Source organism: Oncorhynchus mykiss, chromosome 16 (assembly GCF_013265735.2).
Source record: "Oncorhynchus mykiss isolate Arlee chromosome 16, USDA_OmykA_1.1, whole genome shotgun sequence".
Taxonomy (NCBI): Eukaryota; Metazoa; Chordata; class Actinopteri; order Salmoniformes; family Salmonidae; genus Oncorhynchus; species Oncorhynchus mykiss.
This window is the reverse complement of record NC_048580.1, coordinates 33562438-33572670: the sequence shown is the minus strand read 5'-3', so window position 1 is coordinate 33572670 and position 10233 is coordinate 33562438.

Sequence of the window (10233 nt, the reverse complement as noted above, 5' to 3'; positions counted from 1 at the left end):
TCAAAAGTTTCAAATTGCTTATATTAAGCAAACAGCACCATTTATATACATATATATATTTTTACAGATAGCCAGGGGAACATAATTTACAAATTAAGCATATGTGTGAAATGAATGTGCCAGATCAGAGGCAGAAGGGATGACCAGAGATGTTCTCTTGATAAGTATGTGAATTTGACCATTTTCCTCTCCTGCTAAGCATTGAAAATGTAACATGTACTTTTGGGTGTCAGGGAAAATGTATGGAGTAAAAAGTACATGAAGTAGAAGTCAAAGTTGTCAAAATATAAATAGTAAATTACAGATACCACAAAAAACTACTTAAGTAGTACTTTAAAGTATTTTTACTTAAGTGCTTTACACCACAGTATCCAATATAGTTTATGAAATCAATTGAGGCATTGAACAAATACAAATAAGACAGCTAGATACACCTACTTCAAACCCTAGCAAACTAATACAACATTGCTATAGCCTACAAAATATCACAGATTATCTTACCAGACTCATAACATTTTCCTTTCTAGCTGTGCCACCAAATGGTTAGTCGGAGAGGCAATATTGACAATCCTGCCCCACAAAAATATGATTTATGTCGCGCAGATGAGTCAAGTGAACCGAATCACACAGGGTTGTGACAGCTAAAGGTTGTGACACCCAGTGTTTTTGCCATTTATGCTCTCCCCATTGAGTAGAATCGGTGACATCTAGATGGCTACCAAAATGACTTGAAATACTGTATAATCCTAGGAGGGGAAAATTCACCGCGTTACTAGTTTCCACCGCCGACACTGTGTTAGGCTACAGCTGACCAGCACTTTAGGTTGGCAGGCACCTCTATACTAAGGTGACCAGATTTCTGAAATGACAACCGGGGACATTTCCAGTTCGGCGGTCAATATATCATTAAAATATCCAATGTTACTTTCTATGAAATAAAAAAGGGGGACAATTCCGGTTTCATGTATTTAGTCTAACAGGCACATTGTGATAGAGAAAATAACTATACTATAGAAACACTACAGACAAGACATAACTGATCTGAACAGCCATTCAGTGGTCCTGCTAGAATAGGAGCAGAAGAGAACATGAGCAAAATTGAAAAAAACAGACAATAGTATATGTGAAATACTTCATAATCATAATAAAGAAATAAGATGCTGATGAGATTGGTAACTACATAATATACTTATACCAACCTAATCTGTATATTTCTCAGAAGAAGGTATTTTCTTCAGGATTGCTCTGTCTTTGGCCAGCTTCTCCATGAACTCCTGGCAGTGGAGGTTAAAGTTTGTCTTCACAATAAGCATGGCCTTTATGGTAGGAACAGTGAACCTATTTCTTGCTGCTGTCCATATATCATTCATTTGGGAGAACACTCTCGACTGGTGCATTACTTCTAGGTAAGCACATGACAACAGACGCTAATCTAGCCAGGTTAGTGTGTGGGATGTCGTTCTCTTTGAAGTGGTTAACCACCGTGCTCCATCTCTGACTAAGCCGCGTCTCAGATGTTTTCCATTCTTCAAGCGATCCCCCCTTTAGGAACTCTTGCAGGCCAGTAACCTCGTCAAACAATGCATCCTCATTGATGTTCACATTGGGGCATTTTTCCTGCAGTGTGTCTGCTGCCTTCTGGATGTCTTCACACAGAGGTTGCCTTTTAAAAGGAGACAATGTGAATCTTTTAGATTATCTGTGTGCTTTCCCCATGCTTGCAAGTAGTTCACAGCCATAGTGAAGAACGATTGGGATGTTTTGAGAAAGCTCTCTTTAGACATGACTCCATTTCCCTCTAGCTCTCTCAGAAGTCCTCTGACCAAAACTGGAATGAAGTTGTCATCACGTCTTGCAGTCAATTTTGCCTCAACGTTTCTCAGAATTGCAGCGGAGTCCACAGCACAGTGGTCCTGGCCTTCAAGCATCTTGATCGTGTCACTGAATACAGTCACGTTTCCATGGTCAAAGGCCAGCCAAAGTTCAGTCAGATCCTTCAAACATTGTTTGCAGGACAACAGGGCATTTGTCTTCAGAAATAAAAAAGGATTTCAATGGCACATTTTCAGCACTCTTTCTAGAGCAGGGAGCATGGACATCCAGCGAACATTGCTGTGTCCTAAAATATTATGGTACTCCTGGCCAACAAACTCACAAAAGCCCTTTGGTCTTTCTACTCTGACAGTGAAAATAAGAACATATTCAGATATCTTTGTGAGCAGATACTCAACATCATATCCAAAGCTGTTCTGGCCATGTTATGAATGATGTGGGCAGGAAAACCTAAGACCTCCCCAGCCTATTCAGTCCTCCAAAGTTGGTATTTGTTGTCGGCAGAGAACGTTATCCAGGTTATATTTTTGGATGACCACCAGGACCTCAGCTGCAATTTCCTCTGCTGTTTCTCCATTCAATTCAACAAAATCAGGCAGTTTTGTTTCCACAGATGTGGTGCTATCATTTATATCTGACTACTTTTGGCAGCAGCTTTACATGTCCATGATTGGATGCATCAATGGACAGGGACACAAATTCAACCTGGTCTAGGTCCTGTGTTACCAAAGTAGTTGCCCATGTTACTAACACGTTACTCACTATGGCGTCACATTTTGTCCTAGCACATGTCAACTTTGGCTCATAAAGCTTCTGTGTCAGTTGTGCTGTGCAGTCCATAGATCTGTAACTATGATTGTGTCGCATAGTGTGGTGTGCAAAGACAACCTCCTGCACAGCTAAACCATATTCTTCTTGGGAAGGCTCTACCTTCTTGAAGAATGTGGTGACAGAGGACATACCAACACGGGCAATCAGAGAGGTTTTATGCTTTTTCGTCTGCTGATGTTCTACCACTGCCGTTCTTCACCGGCTGCCAATTGAAAGAGAGGATGCAATGAACCATTCTATCGTCTTGACCTGAGCGTATGAAATGAAAATTCTCTTATCATGTCTGCTCTTCTTCACTCTCCTTGTGCCACTCTTAATTACTCTCTCAACTTTTTATTCTCGTCCAATCTTTCTCCACCTCTTTTCTTCACTCGTCTTCCTTTCCTTCTCTTTACCTTTCCACCTAACTCTTCTACACTCTCCTTGCTTCACTATTTTTACTCCCTTCATTTTTCCTTCTCCTTCCTCTCCAATCTGTATTAATAAATAGCATACTATTAGATAACCAAAGTATTTTAACTTGTTGGGGACAGGTGAAAAAGTGAAAGTGAAAGTATTTTCACTTTGGATTAATTGCGTGCCCATAGTGAACTGCATCCTACTCTGTCCTAGATTGCTAATATATGCATATTATTATTAGTATTGGATAGAAAACACTCTGAAGTTTCTAAAACTGTTTGAATTATGTATGTGAGTGTAATAGAACTCATAGGGCAGGCAATCTTCCAAACAGGAAGTGAAATTCTGAATGTGGGTCAAATTTTAAGTCATTGCCTCTTCACTTCCAAACAAGATATGGTTCTGTTAGCACTTCCTACGCCTTCCACTAGATGTCCTCATTCAGTAGAACGTGGAATGGAGCCTCTGGTGTGAACTTTGACTGAATGGGAGGGGAATGAGTTACTGTCCTGGCAGAATGCATTTTCCCTGTTGCGCATTTGTCTGTTGATATCACCATCGTTCCATTTGGCTGCAGATGAAAACGTATGCTCCGGTTGGAACGTTATTGGATATACACTGCTCAAAAAAATAAAGGGAACACTAAAATAACACATCCTAGATCTGAATGAATGAAATATTCTTATTAAATACTTTTTTCTTTACGTAGTTGAATGTGCTGACAACAAAATCACACAAAAATTATCAATGGAAATCAAATTTATCAACCCATGGAGGTCTGGATTTGGAGTCACACTCAAAATTAAAGTGGAAAACCACACTACAGGCTGATCCAACTTTGATGTAATGTCCTTAAAACAAGTCAAAATGAGGCTCAGTACTGTGTGTGGCCTCCACGTACCTGTATGACCTCCCTACAACGCCTGGGCATGCTCCTGATGAGGTGGCGGATGGTCTCCTAAGGGATCTCCTCACAGACCTGGACTAAAGCATCCGCCAACTCCTGGACAGTCTGTGCTGCAACGTTGGTGGATGGAGCGAGACATGATGCCCTAGATGTGCTCAATTGGATTCAGGTCTGGGGAACGGGCGGGCCAGTCCATAGCATCAATGCCTTCCTCTTGCAGGAACTGCTGACACACTGCAGCCACATGAGGTCTAGCATTGTCTTGCATTAAGAGGAACCCATGGCCAACCGCACCAGCAATGGTCTCACAAAGGGTCTGAGGATCTCATCTCGGTACCTAATGGCAATCAGGCTACCTCTGGCGAGCACCTCCAATGAAATGCCACCCCACACCATGACTGACCCACCGCCAAACCGGTCATGCTGGAGGATGTTGCAGGCAGCAGAACGTTCTCCACGGCGTCTCCAGACTGTCATGTCTGTCACATGTGCTCAGTGTGAACCTGCTTTCATCTGTGAAGAGCACAGGGCGCCAGTGGCGAATCCTGACCGTTTGAGCAGACACATGCACATTTGTGGCCTGCTGGAGGTCATTTTGCAGGGCTCTGGCAGTGCTCCTCCTGCTCCTCCTTGCACAAAGGCGGAGGTAGCGGTCCTGCTGCTGGGTTGTTGTCCTCCTACGGCCTCCTCCACGTCTCCTGATGTACTGGCCTGTCTCCTGGTAGCACCTCCATGCTCTGGACACTACGCTGACAGACACAAACCTTCTTGCTACAGCTCGCATTGATGGTCCATCCTGGATGAGCACATGGAGGGCTGTGCGCCCCTCCAATGAAATGCCACCCCACACCATGACTGACCCACCGCCAAACCGGTCATGCTGGAGGATGTTGCAAGCAGCAGAACGTTCTCCACGGCGTCTCCAGACTGTCATGTCTGTCACATGTGCTCAGTGTGAACCTGCTTTCATATGTGAAGAGCACAGGGCGCCAGTGGCGAATTTGCCAATCTTGGTGTTCTCTGGCAAATGCCGAACGTCCTGCACGGTGTTGGGCTGTAAGCATGCCCTGTGGACGTCGGGCCCTCATACCACCCTCATGGAGTCTGTTCCTGACCGTTTGAGCAGACACATGCACATTTGTGGCCTGCTGGAGGTTATTTTGCAGGGCTCTGGCAGTGCTCCTCCTGCTCCTCCTTGCACAAAGGCGGAGGTAGCGGTCCTGCTGCTGGGTTGTTGCCCTCCTACGGCCTCCTCCACGTCTCCTGATGTACTGGCCTGTCTCCTGGTAGCGCCTCCATGCTCTGGACACTACGCTGACAGACACAAACCTTCTTGCTACAGCTCGCATTGATGTGCCATCCTGGATGAGCTGCACTACCTGAGCCACTTGTGTGGGTTGTAGACTCCGTCTCATGCTACCACTAGAGTGAAAGCACCGCCAGCATTCAAAAGTGACCAAAACATCAGCCAGGAAGCATAGAAATTCAGAAGTGGTCTGTGGTCACCACCTGCAGAACCACTCCTTTATTCGGGGTGTCTTGCTAATTGCCTATAATTTCCACCTGCTTTCTAATCCATTTGCACAACAGCATGTGACATTTTTTGTCAATCAGTGTTGCTTCCTAAGTGGACAGTTTGATTTCACAAAAGTGTGATTGACTTGGAGTTACATTGGACATGATGGGTAGATTAACGAGATGTTTATCTTTCAGTTGCTGTATTGGACTGGTTAATGTGTGAAAGTTAAATATTTCTAAAGAATATTTTATTGAATTTCCCATGCCACCTTTTCAGCTGAATGGGGGGGGGGGGGGGGGGGGGGGGGTTAACAGATTCCCATTGCTTGCCTCATGTTTGTATTAAATCTCAAAAACATTGTTTGGAATAATAAATTGGCAGGCTCTGTAACCATATCTTTACCTTTCCTCCTCCGTCCTATCCAGTCTTCCTCCTCTCCACTGCTAATGTTATCCATGAACACTTCTAACAATATTTCCAAACTAGTTATTATAATGCCAAACCGTTAAAATTGTAATCTACAAAAATATTCTCAATTAATTGTGCATTCATTTAATACAATCATATTTTCAAAATAGCCCGTTCTCTGCATGTTTACATGTGAACATTTTTTTAACCTATAACAGTAGCTAGCTAACTTAGTCTACATAGCTAACTTTAGCTAGCATAAACTATTTAAAACCTTATACAGTGGGGCAAAAAAGTATTTAGTCAGCCACCAATTGTGCAAGTTCTCCCACTTAAAAAGATGAGAGAGGCCTGTAATTTTCATCATAGGTACACTTCAACTATGACAGACAAAATGAGAAAAAAAATCCAGAAAATCACATTGTAGACATTGTAGACAATTGTAGACACATTGCCCACGCCAAATAAAAGGATACCCTATAAAACAACTGTGACCTCTTGTGAAGTCCAGACGTAAGAGAGAGAACAATGGCTAAACCTGGTCTTGACTTCCAATACTCCATCCCCCTGTCCAACCCCCCTCCACGCCACTCCGCCAACCACCAGGATGCCCGGCATCAGAACATTCCAGGCATTCCTGTGATTGGCAGATAGCAGGTTGGTTGGCATGTCGAACCCCGCGAACACTGGGTACTGGTAATTACAACACAACCAACTAATACCCTAACAAATAACACATAGCTGTCTGTGTGGGTCGCTGGGTGCATCCTACAGTGTTTTACTGTTGAAATTACAGAAAGGTCTTAGTGTGGGAACTCGACAAAAAAAGGTATAATCATGACGTCAGTGATCTTCAGGTCGTAGCTCTAGGAAGAGGCCCGATTTCCTGATTTACAATTTCGAGGTGGATGAAAGCTCGTTTTTCCAGAGTTCCCAGTTATCAGATTTTGCAGTTAACAGTTGTTTTGAGCATGGCACAAATCATGCTTCATTGACATCATTGCCAATGTTGAATGTTTAGAATTTTAAACTAGGACCCTTAATCTTAGAATTGGAACCACACAGCCACAGCCACTCCACTGAATAGCAGGCCAATGATTGGTTTGCTATGCTTCCAAACCACTCATTGTTGAATTTGCGATTTCCAACTTGTTGTGTAATGTTTATGTCCAATGGCCGATGAGCACCGATACGTTTTTTAAAATCTATAATTTGTCTTCGTTATTTCTCTTCATATGACAAGCATTGACCTTTTATAACTAGGGGGCAGTATTTTCATTTTTGGATAAAAATCGTTCCCGTTTTAAACGGGATATTTTGTCATGATAAGATGCTCAACTATGCATATAATTGACAGCTTTGGATAGAAAACACTCTGACATTTCCAAAACTGCAAAGATATTGTCTGTGAGTGCAACAGAACTGATGTTACAGGCGAAAAAATCCAACCAGGAAGTGCCCCATTTTTTGAAAGCCCTGCATGCCAATGACTGTGAATGCGCTACGAATGAGCTTACGCTTTCTACGTATTCCCCAAGGTGTCTACAGCATTGTGACGTCTTTTTACGTATTTTTGTTGAAGAATAGTCGTAAGGGACCACATTGAGCAAGTGGTCACATGATGTCTCCCGCAGAAAATCTTGCGTAAAGTACACAAGTAGCCATTTTTCCAATCGCTTCTTATGAGAAACCAATTGTCCCGGTGGATATTTTATTGAATAGAGATGTGAAAAACACCTTGAGGATTGATTCTAAACAACGTTTGCCATGTTTCTGTCAATATTATGGAGCTAACAGCCAAACGTAAAGAACAAACGGAGCTATTTCGCCTACAAAAATAATATTTGGGAAAAAAGGAACATTTGCTATCTAACTGGGAGTCTCCTGAGTGAAAACATCCGAAGTTCTTCAAAAGGTAAATTATTTATTTGATTGCTTTTCTTATTTTCGTGAAAATGTTGCCTGCTGCCAGCAGAGCCTAGCATAGCATTATGCCATGATAAAAATCTGAGATGACAGTGTGATTAACAAAAGGCTAAGGTGTGTCTCAATATATTTCATATATCCATGAATAGGAACATTTTCTAGGAAGATTTATGTCCTGTGCGTTATGCTAATTAGTTTGAGGCAATGATTACGCTCCCGCATGCGGGATGGGTAGTTTAACAAGGATTTGCCAGTAGATTGTTGACTTGATTCATGATGACTACTAGCTAAGATTTTGAAAGTATGATGTTGACACAATCAGTCCAATCAAAGCTACTGTACATATAACTTGATTTGACGTCATTTTATCTGTGGCCAATGACCTTGAGCCTTCTTGGATGGGCACTTCTAATGTAACTCTATGGCAGCACCAGAGGCAAGAATTTTCACGGTCTACCCTTAGACTTGGCGGTGACGTAAAGTCCCCATGAGTGACAGAAAACTGAGCCAATCAAAGAGCAACGTTCCTTATTTTCTGTTGGCTTGCCCCACCACCACCACCACCACAGAAAGCACTGAGCTCGGCTGAAACACCTGCATTTTGTAGCTGACTTACTCAAGAAAACAAAAAAAAGAGACCATGTTTGTATGCAGCTTTATTAACTCAATATATATATATTTTGTACATTGTTTGCAAACTGATATGACGCATATTAATACCAAAATAACATGCAAACAATTTTTTTGCCCAAAATGTGGGGCTCTGTCCCACCTGCCCTGAATGACAGGTTGCCACTGGTGTGCGCTTGCGCGTTCCTGTAAGTAGAAAAACATGTTTGACTCACCCTACTTGTAGAGAAACGCCAAAGCCGCCATCCTCTCTTTCATGTTGACGAAACGGTCTATCACTCTGTCATACAGTACACGCTTTTATTTTTTGTTGTCCTTGACCACCTGGCTAAAATGCTTGCTTGCTAGCCTAACTTTCATTCATGAGCAACGTTAGCTAGTTAACATTAGCCTTCTACATCTAGCTACGTATTGAATTTCCATCCTCTCAGGCCAGGGGCACAACAATGTACGAATTAATCATTGGATCAGAATCGCTGTTATTATGCTCATTGGCCTGTATGGAGAATTAAGTCAAAAGTCAAAATCCCTATCTCCATCCATGGATAATTTAGTTAAGGGACAATTTTAGCCACCAGAAGAAAAAAAACAATATACAATGAGATGCAACAATTCAAGTTTTTCCTATAAATTATTTATGCTCTCAATGGGTTCAAAATCCAAGCTGGCTTCCCTTGACACGTTTTTTTGGTGTGCCAGTTTAAACTCAAAGCAGATCTTTTTATACTTTTTAAAATGATTATCAAGTGAGGCAAAATGCTCGCTGGCTTTCCTTGCCTTCAACGCTACCATACTCGTTTGGACCAGACAGCATCAGATAGATGGCCTACACGTAGAGACAAAGGGGGCTCTGTTTCGATGCTCAGGAATCTTTCTCCTGAGAAATACATTCAGCTTCTTGCGAATTGAAGGGAAATTTTGAAAACAGAAAGACGAAAGCAAAGTTATTTTATCTAAAAATAAAAAAATGAGGATGTCTGGCTTCCCTTGGCGTCCATGAATACAAGCCACTGCTTTCAAATCAAGCTAACTAGACATGTTTTTATATGTAATGTTTCGGGGGAGATCTATGCACAGAAAGTTATTTGTCAATTACGCTATTCTTATATTTTTAACGTTGCAATTACATTACTATTCAATGAATACTTAGTTCACTATAATTAACTAGCGAGATAACTGCTACAATTACGTTTTGAATTGGTGATCTAGTTAGGTCTGTCATTATTTTCTACCTGCTGCTGAAACGTCGCGCTCCCTCTCCTCGGGCAACGGACCACTCACACTGGCACACAGCATGACAGACATACACTGAAGGGCCATTCCGAGAATGGCTGATATGTAGTTTATATTTATCATATTTAAAAGTGTGCTTTCATGAACTACATTAAAAACTATTATTTAACTCATTTCCATGACCTTGCAAACCCTCATTTGACAACTTGGAACAGCGCGTCATGTCATTCAGTCTGGCACATTTTCAATATGCGTAATCTCGAACAACATACTGTCTTTCACAGATTCACATACTAGGGGCAAATACACCGGAACAAAGCGGAATGAGGAAATGAATGACCACTCTCCATTGCTATTCATTCAGCTCTGATCAGATTTTTTTTGCCTCTGTGTGTGAATCTGGACCAGCGATAGGCTACGTTGTGTTTACAGAGGAGCAGGTACTCAATTCCCCCAAAACTAGAAGTGAAGGTACAGTGTTCCGGGCAGCTCCGGCCCAAGTCAATCACTGTTGAATACAAATAGAACTTCATAGATTTGACAAAAT